The sequence below is a fragment of the Sus scrofa genome, chromosome 14 (genome assembly GCF_054392235.1).
Source record: "Sus scrofa isolate SSC_HxYL_T2T_F1_AM1 chromosome 14, Sscrofa_HxYL_maternal_Yorkshire_Landrace_v2.0, whole genome shotgun sequence".
NCBI lineage: Eukaryota > Metazoa > Chordata > Mammalia > Artiodactyla > Suidae > Sus > Sus scrofa.
Genome location: NC_139396.1, coordinates 117,811,165 through 117,830,188, shown reverse-complemented (window position 1 = coordinate 117,830,188; position 19,024 = coordinate 117,811,165). Strand labels below are relative to the sequence as shown.

General features: G+C 34.2%; 1 protein-coding gene across 33 annotated transcripts in view; it reads right to left on the bottom strand.

Annotated features, from left to right (window-relative positions):
• The window catches only part of PCDH15 (protocadherin related 15), a 1,617,506-nt gene that overhangs the window by 743,400 nt on the left and 855,082 nt on the right, over positions 1-19,024 (bottom strand). For 5 of the 33 annotated variants that reach the window (XR_014827612.1, XR_014827608.1, XR_014827609.1 and 2 more), the window contains one exon: positions 14,176-14,231. The exons of the other annotated variants lie outside the window; for them this stretch is intronic. The gene's annotated coding sequence lies outside the window, so the exon portion shown is untranslated. The remainder of the gene's footprint in view (positions 1-14,175; positions 14,232-19,024) is intronic. 33 annotated transcript variants of the gene reach the window in all.

The window sequence follows — 19,024 nt, the reverse complement described above, 5'->3', positions numbered from 1 at the left end:
GCTTTTGGTGTTTGCTGCTTATCTTTTTGTGAGCAAAACTAGGATTGGCATTTAAATTTCCAATGAGAACTCATAATTGATTCTAAGTTTATACATATTGCTCCCCTACTTATAAAAAAACCAAAAAAAATTAAGTAAATTATCATGATCATAAGACTTGTTGCCTGCAGGTTTTTTTTTTTTTTTACAATTTTCAATAAATTAAATTAAACGGAAGCTTTCCTAAATGAGTTTCAGAAGGTTATCAAAACCACCTTGAAAATAAACTACTAGGATATATTGTACAACAGGGAATACAGTCAGTATTTTATAAAAACTATAAATGGAATATAACTTTAAAAACTGTGAATCACTGTATTGTACATCTGTAACTAATATAAGATTGTACATTAACTATGCTTTGATTAAAAAAAGTGTTTCATACTGGGTAGTTATGCGGCATGCCACAAGACAAAGAAGGCAAGACTATAAAATGGGAAGACAGTCTTACCAGCAAGTGGCGCTGGGAAAACTGGACAGTCACATGTAAATCAATGAAGCTGGAACATACCCTCACACCATGCACAAAAATAAACTGAAAATGGCTTAAAGACTTAAACATAAGACAAGACACCATATAGCTCCTAGAAGAGAACAGAGGCAAAACATTCTCTGACATCAACTGTACAAATGTTTTCTTAGGTCAGTCTCCCAAGACAACAGAAATAAAAGCAAAAATAAACCAATGCGACCTAATCAAATTGACAAGCTTTTGCTCAACCACAGAAACCATAAAAAACAAACGAACAAACAAAAAACAAAGACAGCCTACGGAATAGGTGAAAATAATTTCAAATGAAGCAACTGACAAGGGTTTAATCACTAAAATATATAAAAAACTTATATAACTCAACAGCAAAGAAACCCAACAACCCAACTGAAAAATGGGCAGAAGACCTGAATAGACATTTCTCCAAAGAAGACATACAGATAGCCAATTGGCACATGAAAAAATGCTCAACATCAATAATTATTAGAGAAATGCAAATCAAAACTACTATAAGGTACCACCTCACACCAGTCAGAATGGCAATCATTAACAAGTCAACAAATAACAAATGCTGGAGAGGGTGTAGATAAAAGGGTACCCTCCTAAACTGTTGGTGGGAATGTAAATTGGTACAACCATGATGGAAAACAGTTTGGAGGTACCTCAGAAAACTAAATATAGAACTACCGTTTGACCCAGCAATCCCACACTTGGACATACATCCATACAAAACTTCCCTTGAAAAAGATACATGCACCTCTATGTTAATTGCAGCACTATTCACAATAGCCAAGACATGGAAACAATCTAAATGTCCACTGACAGATGAATGTAATAAGAAAATGTGGTATAAATACATGATTGAGTACTAATCAGCCATGAAAAGAACAAAATAATGCCATTTGCAGCAACATGGATGGAATGGAGACTTCATACTAAGTGAAGTAAGTCAGAAAGAGAAAGACAAACAGCATATAATATCACTTATATCTGGAATCTAATATATGAAACAGAAAAGAAACTCATGGACTTGGACAGCAGACTTATGGTAGCCAGGTGGGGGATAGGAAGTGGAATGGACTGGAGTCTGGGGTTAGTGAATGCAAACTATGGTATCTGGAGTGGATAAGCAATGAGATCCTGCTGTATAGCACAGGGAACTATAGCTAGACACTTACGATGGAATATGATGGAGGACAATGTGAGAAAAAGAATGTTATACATGTGTGACTGAATACTTTGCTGTGCAGTAGAAATTGATAGAACACTGAAACCAACTATAATGGAAAAATAAACATCATTAAATTAAAAAATGTTTAAAATGTTGAAGGTTATCTTGTATGTGATCATAAAGATGGAGGACAAAAGCATATATAGTATTAAATCAGGAGAAAATGTAACTTAAAAGTAAGGAATATCTAAATATGGAAGAAATAATACAGATAGAAAATTGAATGGAACAATCAAGCCCTAATGATATAGTTGGACTTCTAGAAGTATTTGCATATAACACTTTTGTCAGAAATGTGAAATTCAAAATATATTATAGATAAAAATATATATGATATAATGGAATTTGTTAGTACAGTCTAGGAAATTTTTGCTTGGAGATTACTGTACTGGAATGAGAACAATATCATTTGTATCTCATGACGCTTATCAAAAGAAGCTTTAGAAAAACAAAAGCACTAGCAAAATGTGCTTTGTTTCATGAAGCATTCTTAATGTGGGAAATACTGTGGAGACAAATTAGTATCTAAAATTCACTTTTCTTGAAAAAACATGTGAAGTGGATTAATTTTAATACTTTAAGTTAGAACTAAAATTGTATCATGTACTATCTTCCACCAGCCAAGTAATACATGCAGACCGAAAGCTATTCTGTTATATTAAACAACTTTAAGTGTGACTGATCTCTATAATTTTCTTGTAATCTCATTCTCAATGGAGCTTTCTCAAGCAACGGTAATTACAGAGGAGGTGAGAGTCTGGCCATAATGATTTATTTATAGAACAAATAAAAAACCTAATAAAAAATGAAAATAGTCTAAGAAAAGTATTTAAACTCTGTACAGAAGTAAAATACTACTGCAAATTGTAATAAATCCCTGTTGGTTATTTCATTTTTTTCTTTTTTTTTTTTTTAGGGCCACAATGGCAGCATATGGAGGTTCCCAGGCTAGGGCTTGAATTGGAGCTGCAGATGCCACAGCCACAACAATGCAGGATCCAAGCTGCATCTGCACAGCTCCTGCCAACAGCCAGATCCTTAACCCACTGAGAGAGGTCAGGGATTAAACCTCTATCCTCATGGATACCAGTTGGGTTCATAACCTGCTGAGGCACAATTGGTGGTTATTTTTAAAATGCTGTTACTTTAGTTCCTTAAAAACAAATTAAACAGACAAAAAATTTCCAGTAAGTTGTAAACTTGTGAATTTTGAATATAGTTTGAATTCTTGGTGATATCACATGATTGATTAAGAACATTTTTCTAAGCCATCTGTGTGTTTTTGTGTACATGATATATTAATACATGTGTTAAAATGCCAGGTAAAGTATGTCTAATTAAAATGTTTTAACTTTAATTCAATGTATTCTCTTTTTTAGAGATTTTGCTCATTTATGAAAGTTATGTGTCCTCCCCCAAGATTATAGTGAGGAGTTACCTAATTCTCTTGTGGTGTGTGGCAAATGAAATGGTAGGAAATGAATGGAAATAAAAAAAGGCCCCCTAATCAAATAGAAATAAAATATCTATAATTTAACAGTGTGTCTGTAGAGGTACTCTTCAGGGTACCCTTTGGGTCAGTGTTTGAAGTGACATTTTTTCTCTTCTTTAGTGAAAACCTAGAACTTATGAAAACTAAACCTGAAGAGTATACTTGTCATCTCATGCTGAGATATGTTTCTTCTTATATGAAGTATTAAAAATACAGTGGTCAGGCATATTTGTGTTTTTTTTCTTAACTACTTTTCACCTTGTTTGAAAATATTATTTAACAAGACCCTTATGGAGCTTGTGTTTTTGTAAGAAAAGACAAAATATACAAATCTACTGGAGGCAGAGTTAGTACTTAAAGAAAGATGTAAGGGGGAGAGAAAGAGGGTTGGAATAAGGAGAGAGTTACCAGTTATTTAGATTATTCAGGGATAGCTCTTTGATAAAATGGACATTTGAACTGAGACCCAGATAAAGCAAGGAACGTTTTAGAAAATCCCATCATTAGGAAGCCAGAATATCAGCTTCAAAGGGTCCTAGATGGGACATAGTAAAGAAACAGAAAACGATCCAGTTTAAGCACAGCACAAGAAAGGAAGTCAGTAGTAGATGAGATAAGCCATCTCAGCAGACTGGGAGGGAGAGAGAAGGCATCATTTACTGGGATGTGTCATACTGGAGGAGATGCAGATCTAAGGTAGAAATGAAGAGTTTGTCTTGGAAAATTTACTTTGAAATACCAATTATACCACCAAGTAAAGATGTTCTATAGATTGATATCAATTAGTTTGGAAGTCAGGGGGATACAAAATTGGAGTCCTAGAACAATCATGGAACTGATACAGACCATTTATAGAGCAAGTACAAAGGGAGAAGAAACAGGACTTGCAAATATTTTGTGGTCAAAAAAATAAAAGGGAGCTAGTGAAAACAACTATGGAAAGGTGAGAAGGATTCCTTGAAGTCAAGCAAAAATGGGTTTCCAAAAGAAATAAAGAAATTAAAATTATTTTTAATAATTATTCCAAAGCCAAGTATTGATCAGTTAAAGCAAAAATTCTTTCATACTCCACAGGCAGGTGTATGTATATTCTCTGAATGAAATTCATTTAATATCTCAACATGATAATACAAGAAGATAATTTTATTTCTTCTTTACATTATAGTATATATAACAAGAAAAAGAACTTTTGAATATGTCAAACTTGTTAAAATGAAATTATAATAAAGATGTTCCAAGTTTCATTTTCTACGCTTAAGAAATACTCAGGAGGTAGGGAAATCATTTAGGTCAATACCACCTGGATATTTAAATTAAATTTTCTGTTTGCATTTTCTTTATAGAAAATCTAACAGCAACAATAATTTACACCTTATTCCCAAATTAAATATTTTTCACAGGACACCATCAGAGGATGTATGAGAATAGCATGCCAAAATATATTTAAACAGAGAAACAGAAAAAAAAAATACATCTTATCTCTAAAAGAAGTAACAGAATAAATAATTCAGCAATTCTCTTATCATGTACTTATGCTTAAAATTGTACAGAATTTTTAATTGAAAAATATGTTAAATTGTTAAACATGAAATAGCAGATTTGATAGGAAAAGCTAATTTAAATTTGTTATCCACAACATGATTGCATTGGTCACAGAGCTCAGATATAAATTCATGTCTCACTATTTGGTCCTTTTTTCTCCCTGCTTCCCTGAATCCATCTTTCCTTCTTTTCTCTCTATTTAATCTGTTCATGAAATTCTGCTTTCTACCTTGGAAGTATATCTTGGCCTCATCCACCACAATTCACTGCATTTCCAAATAATGCACATTTCAAAATAAGCCACTGTGTGTGTGTGGGGGGTGTATATATGTGTGTGTATACACACACAAATATGTATGTATCCATCCTTTTTAAATTTTTGTATGATAGTATAAAACCAAGAGGTAGTGTCCAATTTTAATAATGGCCCCAGGTTGATAAATTTTAGAAAATTAAAATTGTCTACTATTAATTCGGCTATTATTATAAATACATGGATTTTTTTTGAAAGAAAAAGTTTAAAGGTTCCCATAGTGACTATGTTGAAATGTATAGAAATATCAAATCACTATGATATATTCAGGAAACTAATATGATGCAGCATGGAAATTATACTTCTATAAAATAATGCTTTAGCAGGTTTTTGGAGGGGATTATTGAAAACGTTAATATAATGAGTTTTGCTTTAGATTGTTATTACTTTTATTTTTTTGTCTTTTTAGGGTTGCACCCACGGCATATAGAGGTTCTCAGGTTAGGGTTCCAACTGGAGCTGTAGCCTGGCCTATACCATAGCCATAGCATTGCAGGATCCAAGCCTCATCTATGACCTACACCACAGCTCGTGGCAATGCAGTATCCTTAACCTACTGAGCAAGGCCAGGGATGGAACCCATGTTCTCATGGATGCTAGTTAACCACTGAACCATTATGGAAACTCCAAGATTTTTATTTTTTTAAGGAAATACTAACAGAGAATGGTTTCTGAGTTACTTTAAATCTCTTTTTTTTAGCAAAGTCTTCACAGTTTAAAAATGATTAATTTTGAATCTATTTATGAGTTTTCAATTAAACCGAAGAAAGAAAATTGTCAGCTCAATAAAGACATGTTTCAAAAAGGTAAGTGTGGAAAGAACAAAATAATGCAAAAAATAAAATGTGAGGTTATAAAACTTATGTCTGAGCCTCACAAATGCATTTATTAGTTAGATGCTTGGCTAAATTACTTACTCCATTAAGCCTCAATTATATGTCTTTAGAGTTGGACTACTCATGTTAAACCAAGACAACTGTGATGATGCTAATACATAGCTACCAACACTGAATAAACACTGAATAAATATATAATAATTTTTGGTCCTTTTACCCTAGTACACTGTTGGTGGGATTGTAAATTGGTACAACCACTGTGGAAAGCAGTATGGAGATTCCTCAGAAAACTAAACATAGAACTACCATTTGATCCAGCAATCCCACTCCTCGGCATCTATCCAGAGAAAACCATGACTCGCAAAGACACATGTACTCCGATGTTCACTGCAGCACTATTTACAATAGCCAAAACATGGAAATAACCTAAATGTCCATCAACAGAGGAGTGGATCAAGAAGAGGTGGTACATATACACCATGGAATATTACTCAGCCATCAAAAAGAACGAAGTACCAGCATTTTTAGCAACATGGATAGACCTAGAAATTATCATGCTAAGTGAAGTAAGCCATACAATGAGACACCAGCATCAAATGCTTTCACTGACATGTGGAATCTGAAAAAAGGACAGACAGAACTTCTTTGCAGAACAGATGCTGACTCACAGACATTGAAAAACTTATGGTCTCCTGAGGAGACAGTTTGGGGGTGGGGGGATGTGCTTGGGCTATGGGATGGAAATCCTGTGAAATTAGATTGTTATGATCATTATACAACTACAGATGTGATAAATTCACTTGAGTAATAAAAAAAAAAAAGAAAAAAAAATTTTGGTCTTTTTCACACAGATAAAATTACAGCATAAACTTTATATCTCAGAATCCAAGTTTAATAGATCCAGATGTTAAAGATAAATACGATATTGTCACAAGAGTATACACTTGTGAAAAACACATAGAGATCTCATTAAATGTATCAGAATGTGCTTAGATAAGCATACTTTTTTTTCCTTCTACCATCTTAGTTTTGAAAATCTAAGCATGTGAAATTAGAGCTGCTAGTTAGTGATAATGCAGAGATAAGCCAACCCTTATTAAAATTTCTATTACAACTCAAGAACTGCAGAGAAGTTAAACTCCAAAAGCAGCATTTCTAAATCAACTATGAAAGGCAATTACTTCTTCAATAAGAAAAATTCACGAGGAAAATTTGACATAGCAGTAGCAAGTTGTCTCTCCATAGAAAAAAGAACCAAGGATTGCATTTATACTTGGCTGTTTTGAATGAGAAAATATGGACCAGTTTATTCAATACTTATATAAAGGCATTTATAAAGCCACAGTAACATTAATGATTTTTTTAAATAGATGATTTGATAAGAGGATTTTAGGCAGCTTAAAAATTCCAGTGTTCAGAGAGAATTTAATATTTTTTAATATCTACTAGATTGAGTTCCTGTCTTCTCAACATTTTCAAAATATCTTTCTTCTCTTCTAACCACATTGAGTCTTTTTAACTACATTTGTGTAGTCAAAGTTACAAAAAACCTTAACAGAATTCCTGCTGGGATTAGTATTTATATTTCTTTATGTACATAAATGATAGATTTAAATTGGTATAAAATTAGAAAATTTTAAGTATGAGCAAAATGATGGCAATATAAGAAATTCTACAAATACATATTGGAAACATTGTATTATTTATTTAAAACCTTCAAAAACAAAGTACTCTTCTTTGGAAATGATAATTATAAAATTCTCAGGAACAAAGAGCTTATATATTACTATTAGGTTTCAAGCCCCCTTCATGGAGATTAAATCTGAAGCCTCTGGCCAAGACAAGAATTAACCACACCCTTATCACCTCCCCACCTGTCTCTTTGTAATGCCTTTTTCCCCACCTTGAGCAACCAGGCCTGCTTCTTCCTACTTCCTACATAGAAAGGATTATGGCACACTCCTCACCATGCCTCTATATAGCCTGTTCCCCATGCAAATAAGACATCCTGCCCAAAACCACCTGGAGGATCAAAACAAGGCCCCATAGAGAGATCAATCAATGCTCAGTCCTTATGCAGGCACAGAGGGCTGGGGCAGGAGAAATCAGGTCCCCACTCAGGTTCGCAGTATGAGAATATAAGAAAAACCCAACTGTAAATTAGGGCCAGTCCGTATTTCCAGGGTGGCCCTCTTTCTCTGAAAGCGTAAATAAATCTGCTGCACATATATGTTCCCCCAACTTGATTTCAATGATTGTGGTCTCCAAGGCAATCCGCTGCTGCGGTGTTTTCTTTCTAGTGAACTGAGTGATGCCCCCTTAAAGCTCCCCAATAAGAGATGTAACTCTTGACCCATGATGTGGTCACTTTAAAGGGGTTCCCTTTAGCTCTGAACAGTACCTTTTAGTTACCAAAGATGCTCTCACCTAGAGAACCTGTCTGCCTGCATCTCTAATACCCACTGCCTCCGATTCCTTGTTGGACAACAGGTGGGAATTGAGAGAATAATGCAGAGCCCTAAAATGTGAAGCATTTATAGAAATTGTTGGTCCCTATGTCTTAGGCTTCAAGTCCCCTTCGAGTAATTTAAACCCAAAATCCTCTGGCCATGTCTCATTGGCCTTTCCCCCACCTTATTTAGCCTGGGCTGTTCCCTCCCTACTAAGGAAGGAATGTTAGTTATTCCTCACCCTACTTCTGTATAACCTTTTCCCTATGCAAATAAGGTCTGCAGGGTGGGGTATAAAAACAATTGTAAAGTGAGTCAGGTCTCTCTTTCAAATGAGTGCTTAAGCTCCCTCTCTCTCTGAAAATGTACTTTTCATTTAATAAATTTGTAAAAGTACAGACTGCCTGCCTCCATCTCTATGCAGTGAGACTGCTGGCTCCATCCTGGTGCGCTCCAGTGCTTTCCAGCCAGAACAGCACCTCCTCCCCCAATGCCAGACTTCCCACTCCTCCAAATCTTTGTTGCATATGGATAAGAACTGAGAAAATAACAGAGTAACCTGACATCTATACAAATAATTTATCAACTCATGATTATTCACTAGAAGAAAAATTCTATATCACAACCTACGTTTTGCTTCTAAGTGCTTTCCTTATTAACTTGTTAACTTATCATGGAAAAGACTTCATATATGTTAATGAAAGGAGGCAGGACCCTATGGGGCTCCTGGGCACATAAGTTCTTCTGTGTCCTCCATTTCTTGTTTTTGGTAGAATGGGCTTCAGCCTCCATGACCCTCCTTGAGTTCCAAAAAGGTTCAAACAGTTGTTAAACAAAAAAGGGAATGGATTCAGAAACCAGGGAGGAAGAGTTAAGAGACAACAGTGCAGCCTTGGGGTTCCTCCTCATGGAATATAGATAACAATATCTTTGAGTTCTTTGGCAGAACTAAAACCCCCAACTAGTGGAAGATGTTAATGAAGTATTCTTCATTCTGAAAGAAGGATCAACAATTTTTTTTTAATGTAATGATTTATATTTTTTTCTGTTATAGCTGGTTTACAGTGTTCTGTCAATTTTCTACTGTACAGCACGGTGACCCAGTTACACATACATGTATACATTCTTTTTTCTTACATCATCAGGCTCCATCATAAGCGACTAGATATAATTCCCAGTGCTACACAGCAGGATCTTGTTGCTAATCCATTCCAAAGGCAATAGTCTGCATATATTAACTCCAAGTCCCTAATACATCCCTCTCCCTCCCACTTCCCCTTGGCCACTTTGAAAAACAATGAAAGCTTGCATGTACCCTGATCCTTGTCCATGGCCCTATTTTTCACTCCCAAACTATAAAACCACTTCCTATTTTCTCCCAAAGCGGGGCATAGTCTTTAGGACATTAGCCTCCTGTGATCTTCCTTTGCCTGGCAAAGCAATACAGCTACTTTTTTTTCTCTTTCACCCCAAATTCTGTCTCCATGTTTCTATTCAGCACTGGAGGACAGAGGCCAAGTTTTGGTAACATTAGCCATTAGGTAATGAAGAAAGCACTGGAGAAGTAATTATGCATTAGGGATACCTCTGACACCTTCCTTGTCATTCATTCATTTATTAAATAATGGCATTAAATAATGGTGCTACCCCTCAAAATCAACTACCCTATGTTAGTTGCATGAGTATGTTAAGTACAGGGCAGAAAGCAGTGAAGAGATATTCTTGCCTTTGAGCTGTTCTTCACTTTTATAGAGCCAAGCAAACAGGTTAGTAATAATGTGCAGTTGACCCTTGAACAACATGGGTTTGAACTGCAAGAATTCACTTATATGTGGATATTTTTAATAAGTATAGTACCTGTATTTTCATTTCACAGATCTTTAAGTATGGAGACAAGTCTGTTTGATTAGAGACCACAACATGTGGAATGAAAAGAACTAGGTTTTGAGTCCTGATTCTATTCAAACTGTTCCAGCTTTCTGCCCTTGAGTGAGTTATTTATCAATCCCTTTGTTTTTGAGGCAGAGAGAGCAATATGCAGATTTTTGACTGCCTGTGGGTAGGTGTCCTAAACTCCATGTTCTTTGTTCAGGGATCAGCTGTAATGGAGCATGTATTTTAATAAAAACAGATACCACCTCCCTCGGGTACTGGAAAAATGTAAACAACTCTTCTGAATGAGGAGAGGCCAGTAGAGAGAGATTTCACAGAGGAAGTAGCATTGGAACACAGTTTTGAAGGATGATTGAGAGGTCATCACATAAATAAAAACATTCCTTGCACAGGTCGTAGGTCATGCAAAATCACAGAAATATAAAGAACACAGTATGATCATGAAACAGTATTTTTCAAGGGATTTTATGATATTTGGATGTGGACCATCAGATTGAGGCCAGATCATAATATATGGAGAATGAGAGTCCAGTTACTAAGAAATTTCTGAAAACTCTAAATTCATTTGTAAAATTACGTTCCCAGCCAGTTGCCACATCATGAGGCAGACTTGTGGAAAGATGTACACAGCAATGAACTACAGCTTGCTATACACTAGTGAAGGATCCTGGAAGCAGATTTTCTGAGGCCTGCCAACAGTCACATGAGTGAGCTTGGGAGCAGATCTTACCCCAGTGACACAACTAAAAGCTTAACTACTACTCTGTCAGAAACCTTAAGCCGGAACCAGTATATTAGGCCACTCCTAGAATTCTTATCGACAGCATACATGAAGGAATGTGTGTTTGTTTTTAAGCTGCTATGTCTGGGGTAATTTGCAATGGATAAGTAATACACAGTTTAAGTGAAAAGCATGGGTAAAAGCAATCAAACAGCTTTGTTCCTTCATGATACCAAATGTCGTGTGTGTGTGTGTGTGTGTGTGTGTGTGTGCATGTGCACACACCTGAACCTGTGGGGGAACAGTATGGGGAGATGGTAACTAAGTACACAGTAGAAGAGAGGAAAAATCTGTGTTTCAATGCATTTTTAAACAAAATATTCTTAATAGAAATTTCAGATATAAGATCCCACAAAGAAATTATATCTTTGTTGAAAAAGCAGTCATTTCAGTGTCTAGATTTATATATATATATCTCTTAAAACACTACATTCTCTATTATGTTTTATTTTATTTGTATTTAGGAGCAGACTACAAATATTATGTTCACTAAAAATACTTAATGAGTGGTAATCTACTATATATGTTAGGCCTCAAGTCCCCTTCAAGGAGATTAAACCTAAAGCCTCTAGCCAAGACAGAATTACCAGATCCTTATCATCTCCCCCCGTCTCACTGTAATGACCCTTTCCCACCTTGAGCAACTGGCTCTAGCAGGCGTAACATCAAGGGACTTTCCAGGGAATTTTCCTATAACCCTCCCCCATATCCTGCTTGAAGACCAATCAGAAGATCAACTATGCCCCATACAAAGACCAATCAACACTCAGCCTTTAAGCACTGCAGTGGGCTGGGACAGAAGAATCAATGGGCTGAGGCAGGAAAATCATGTTTCCACTCAGGTCCAGCACTGGGAAATAAGAAAAACCTAATTGTAAAAGCAGTGCCAGTCTCTATTCCCAGTACTCCCAGGGCGACTTGCTCTTTCTTAGAAAATGTATTTTCACTTTAATAAACTTTCCGTAATGTGCCTGCCCGTTTCAATTCTTTGCTGTGGTAGGCTGGTGTCAAGGAACCAAAACAACCTAACTCTAACATGTGTGTCCTTGATATTGATGTTTTAGATGGGGTTGGTATATTTCATAACCACTAGAAGCTTTCAGACCATGAAATTCTCCTGATGTAACTTTTCAACCATAAAATCCCTTAGCTGGGAACCCACTGTGTTCCTACAATTCTGTTCCTACAATTCTGCTTCAATACTACAGCCTCAGTTTAAACTGTGATGAACCTCATAACTGACAAATTTTGAATTATGAATGATCTTTTGCAACAATCTATTAATCATGAAAACTTTCTGCTTCAGGAGCTAGGAAAGTATTCTTTGGGGCATAGACGTGAACATTGAAATAATAACTAATGACAACACCAAACTTTTCAACTACACTGTCATCTAAATATTTATATTTTACAGATTCTATAGATATGAACATCATTCTTCAAGGAAATTCGATTTCTGAATAAGAAATGTCTTTACAACTTGCCTGTGATCTTACGTGTGACCTAGAACAACAGTTTGATAGATTTGGAGAGAATATTTTATGCCTTCTGTAGGCTTTCTACTTATGGAGTTTAAGTCACTCAGAGATTTAGCTTTATTGGCTTTATAATCTTTTTTGGGGGGCATACAGAGAAACTGCCAAATTTTGGAAATAGAAATTGCATGTTCTTTCACATAATTAGGGCACAATAGTAGTTCTTCAGCCATTTTATAGGGAAAAGGGGATATATTTTAAAATTTCTATGAAATTCAAGGTAATATTTAATTATAACTTTCAGAGCTGATAACTTTATTTCCAAATTATGCATTTATGTGAAGAAAATAATATATAATTATGAAATATGGTTCATAGTATCTTTTAAATTTCTTATATTTATTTGTATACATTGAATTGAAATGGTAGGCTACTTCCATCTAGTTCAAGCTCAGAGGACATGCCATTTATAAAGAGATATATTTCCAATTCTTACCTGTTCATCCTCTTATAAAGCTACATATATTTACTATATACTCACCATATATACATACATGAAGAACAACTCAAAGGCAAGATCATATCTACATTGATATCTTCTCTGTGCCTAATATAGTCACGTTTATATGTATTACATATGGTAAAAAGCAATAATATATTCAATCTATCTATAGGGGTCATCATTGGTTTTTAACTCAAACTAGTATACATTTGTTTTCAGAAGGACTTTAATTTAGAGATTTAAATTATCTCAACTGCTTAAACTCTTAGAATTTCTCATGCATTTAAGTTTTGATTTCCTCTCAAATCAGATGCTTTGCAGATGAAATCTAATTGGGTTAAACATTCTGGTTCTCTGATTTAGCCTTTCCTGAACCAGTTCATGCATAGAAAATAGTCTGGAAATTAAAAATGTTCAAAGCTTGTGATTTCAGTTGCATAAGATCTAGAAATATAAGTTCATAAATTTCTAAACTATTTCACATGCCTAAGCTACTCTTAAACCTAAAATGGAATAATTCCAAACATCTCTGATGAAAAAACTCAAAACAATAAGCTTGTCATGTAAAAACTCCAATCCTAAGTAAAGCACCAACAAAATAAAAATGCTATGGTAAACATTAAATGCGATAATGATTCCGCATGCCTAACATAACTACAGGGGCAAAATAAGTATTCAGGTAAATAATGGCGATTCTTATGACATTTCTCTTTATCTCTCTTTTTGTACTGAGAACAATAGTCTTGAAAATTGAGGCTCATTTTGTTTATTTCTTATAGTTAATTACACCTTACTTGATATAAGTAAATGAACTCTTGATATGAAATATGCAATTAAGATACTAAACAATTGCTCCATTAATAGCATGATATATTAGTTAATTCTATTTTAAAAAGCAATGATCACATCCTAAATTGGCAGCATTTTCTGATCTGATTTCTTAATCTTTTTAATAGAAAAAAATAAATACTTTTTCACACCCTATCATAGTAAAAGAGTAGTGTAAACTTCAGTGTTGCATTGGGGGACTGATCCTCTTACTTGATTTCTGAAGGAAAAATAGGCTCTAAAATTGTATTGCTTTTCCAGTAACTTAACTTTCAGTGACATCTATGATTTTATATAACTTACCATTCCGTAGAGAAGTATTTTCAAATAGATTGACAAAGACTGTGTAAATTTCAGATCTGGAATTGACCAGGTTAGAGAGTCTTAGATGAAAGAAAGACCATGTTCAAAAAAACAGGAGTTAATGCTAAGGTAATTACTAGGGGAGCAGTGATTACATCTAACATTCAATGATTACATAATTTATGGAGTGAAATTTCCATGGTTTTCAGAGGTTGACAAGAGAGGTTACAAAACAGAACTTTTTATTCTCCAAGAAACATGTTTAAGAGCATGAATTTAGATAGAGGTGCACCTGAACTTCAGGCCAGTATTTTCTATTGTGGAAAATATAAACACTCCTTTTTCACTGTCTCACCTGTAAAACTGTAGAAAATTGTAACAGTTCAAGAATTAAAGTGAAATGATACACATAGATGTTTTAGCTCATAAGTTCTTAATAAGAATTAAATATTGGGTTATTATCATTATTTTGATAGGCTTTGAGATGACAATAAAAAAAAAAATGATCCAAATAGACATAAACACAGTGTGGTCAATTTTGGAAGGGATTAATCCATTTCAAATAAGGTATGAACACAGTCAAATGTTAAAATGCGCTATAAAGATGTCAGATAATAATTGCAAATTGTAAAATTTAACATGACCAATGTCAAGAGTAAATGGGACAAAGTGAATTTCAACATTTAACTCAAATTCTGAGAAAGTTACTTTTCTTTACAAAATCTGTGGAGTCAATGAGCCAACAGTTTAAATGAATTCTCAAAAGAAAGTAATAAACCTACTATATTATATGAGCTAAGTGTTATAAGCAGGCAGGGTTTCTTTCCCAAACTGAGGAAAACAGACTGAGAAAAAATGTGTTAAATCAAACTAAAAATAATGAATAGAATAGTTCAAAATAATAAAAGAACCATCATTAATAACAACATGTATAATTGCCAAATAGGCTATATTAACAATAAATGCTATCTACTATTTTAAAGATGAAGTAAGTTAGTCTTTATTAATTAGCTATAAAACAGTGGACATTTGTATTAAAACTTATTTTAAATCTACAATGGGTGTCAGAAAAAAAGTAAGAAGAAAAATAACATTGGCAGCTGAAAGCTAAAACTTTCCAATTACTAGTCTCTCATCTAACAGAGATTATTTCTACTAAATAAGTACTAAATTATTTTAATTTTACACTAAATTTCTACTTTAAATTCTACTTCAGCATGGTCATTCCTTATTTTTTATTTCATTTTTATTTTTACTTCTATAACTATTCCAAAAATTTTAGCTACTTGAATAACATAGTTATAAGTATTCTCAGGAATGTATTTATCTAAGTATATTTCTCTTTCATTCTTCAGTATCTTCCATATCTATCAAGCTGTTGTCTTGTAAGATGCAAAGAGAATTTTTGTTATTTTTGTTGGTAATTATTTGCAGTTATCATTTTTTATTTATTTATAGTTTTTACATAAGGAGTGACCTTTTGATACATAAGAATTAGTAAACCCAGATTATCAACTAGGATGAAAAGGGTAAATCATCCTAAATTTCAGAAACCTTTATTATTATTTATGCTTCATAGTTTTATTTATTTGTTTATTTTTTCATTTTTATGGCCATATCTATGGCATAAGGGAGTTCCCAGGCTAGGAGTCCAATTGGAGCTGCAACTGCCATCTTATACCACAGTCATATCAATCCCAGATTCAATCCTCATCTGCCACGTACACTGAAGCCCATGGCAATGCCAGCTTCACTAAGCGAGCCCAGGGATTGAACCCACATCCCCATGGATACTATGTTGGGTTCTTAACCCGCTGAGCCATAATGAGAACTCCTATTCTTGATAGTTTTAAAAACATATAGTTTTCCCCTCAATATGGCACTAATTCTGCTTTGAAACATTTTCAAAGATATTCTTCTTTGAAATATTTTTTGTTCACATAACATGAACTTTTAAGTTAATATATTTAGCAGATCTATATATAAATTTGTCTTAATTAATAAAGTACATGATTCTCTTGAGAATGTAGTTCAATTTATTTAACCAATTACACTATATTAGACATTTATGTGGTTTCTGGTTTTCCATAATGTGATTAATATTGATGTCTATATATACATTTTTGCACACTTTCAGTTTTCAACCCCTCTAGAAATGTTTAAGCTTAATTTTCCTCATTCCATCTATAATCTCTCAAAATATATTAAAAAAGGAAAAATGGAAGTTAAAAAAAAAGGGAGGGAGAGAGGAAAGGAGGGAAGAAGAGAAGAAGCAAGGAAGAAAGGAAAGAAGGAAGAAAAGAAGAAAAGGAAGAAAATCCTCTTCCTTTTTATAGTCATTTCTTATTCTGGAAGACACTTAGATACAATTTTGTCACTTGCTAAATTCTCTACCAAGTGGCATTCTGCACTTTCTCTATTGTTGGCAGAGAGACTCCTAAATCAATCCTTATCTGGAGAGAAACTCTTAATATATGGGATGGGTGATAGTTATAAGTGATGAAGCAATCAAGAGGAAAAACAGGTCTGTGTTTATCTGGAACAACTATCCTTTCATTCACCCTAGTCACAGCCACCTAAAGAAAGGGTAAGTCATCCAAATAGAATATTGTGAGAAAACAAGAGTTGGCCTTCATTTAGCTAGAAATCATTACAGATAGATAGATTTTGGGAGCTAAAGAAAATTGAAAAGATTTGGAAACAAGTAAGGAGTAGAATATTTAAAGGGTTGGGATAAAGAAATATACAAATGAATTTCTTGAAATAGTTACAAGATCACTTATAGACATAGTAACATGGGGCCACCCAAGGATAAGTTAGAAATGACTATTTGACACATTTTGACAGAATGTTTCTTTCGATTTTATTATGCTGTCAAATCTCCTCAGTAGGTAAGAGTTATTTAGATTCTGTGTTTAGAGGGATTTTAAGGGTGGGTGCTGCTGGGCAGAAACAAAAGCTATGAATTATTTGCTGTATCTGCCGGGGAAAAAGAGTGAAGTGGGATATTTGTCATCCAAGTCATCCTTGTCATCCAAAGATTCTCATATGTGATGCCTGTCAGAACCTGTTTTAAGTCTCCTCTAAGTCATTTAAAAGCTGTATAACTTTGATCAATTTTCTAACCTCACTAATTCTTTACTTTTAATTTTATCACTTGAAAAATGAAGATAATAATATCTACTCGGGTTAAATTCAGTGAATTCAGGAATCACATATAAATAAATGTGCACTAGTTACCAAGTACCTTCTGTTACATTTCTTCCACAAAAACTGAGCCACCTTATCTTTTGCATACAGAGAGCAGCCATTCTTTAACTGTTGCAAGTGTCATTTATGTACAAGTTTCTTATTGAAGCCACCTTTGATAATTATGGTGATTTTTCCATGTCTTCAGAAATGACTCTTTGACTAAAGACCTAAACAGAAAAATTTCTCTTCCACTTTTATGTTTAAAAAGGAAAGTCAATATTAATCAAGTGAGTGTGTTCATGAAAGTAATATCTTCCTCCTCCAAAGAGGAAAAAAAAGGAGCCTAAGCTTATCCAAGATTTGCTTTTCTTCAAAGGACAAAGATCTGATGCTTTAAGCTGTAATAGCATTTTGACAAATGATATAAAAAATAAGCTTCAGAATTGGAGTTCCCATCGTGGTTCAGCTGTTAGCAAACCCAACTAGCATCTGTGAGGATGCAGATTTGATCCCTGGCCTTGCTCAGTGGGTTAAGGATCCAGCATTGCCATGAACTATGGTGTGGGTCACAGACACGGCTTGGATCTGGCATTGCTGTGGCTCTGGTGTAGGCCAGTGGCTATAGCTCCAATTGGACCTCTAGCATGGGAAATTCCATATGTCATGGGTACAGCCCTAAAAAGACAAAAAGATAAATAAATAAATAAATAAATAAATAAATAAATAAAATAAGCTTCAGACAATATAATACATTCATATGGATATTTCAAAATCTTTATCCATAATGTTGTGACCTTTAAAAGGTGAAGGCTTTGTAATAGATTTGAAAATTCTAAGATAGAGGTTAAATGTAGTAGAAAAAAATAGTATGATCTATCTCCATCAATTTATGTTATAGAAGAAAATGTTTGCCATGTTTTGGAATAAAAGGCAAAGGTGCATAAATTGGGTGCCATGTAAATTTCTTTATTATGGCCCTAACTTAAGTGAATATAACCAATAGTAAAAAGAGTTCAGAAGGAAAGGATTTCTACATGATTTCTATGTGGTAAGCAAACAATTTTTACTGTATTTTGATAATACTAACTTTGCATCCTCTGCATCCTCTAAAGTGTAGCCAACAGTAAAGCATGTGAAGGAGTGACAGGAAGGAGATAGGAGAACAATAGATTTACAAATAAAAACAGCAGGATTTAATTCTTGTGATACTATAATTTTATATAGCTTTCCCTGTATTGAAAATTAGGGGGAAATATACATGTAGACATATATTTTAATATATTTTAGTAATATACTTGGAATGTTACACAATGCAACATCCTAATGGAGATAAATGCAACTTAATTTCTTTGTCCTTTTAATATTTCATAAAGGTATTTTACTGATAAATTAGTTGAAAAAAAATGGACAACATGAACATATAGAAATAGCTATGCTTTAATGATTATTTTGTATATGTTTTTACTTTTTTTTCCTTCTCGTTTTAGGGCTGTGCCAGTGGCATATAGAAGTTCCTGAGCTAGGGGTTGAATTGGAGCTGCAGTGGCCAGCCTATACCACAGCCACAGCAATGCTGGATCCGGATGTGAGCTGCATCTGTGACCTATGCCAGATCCTTAACCCAGTGAGCAAGGCCAGGGATCAAACCCGCATCTTC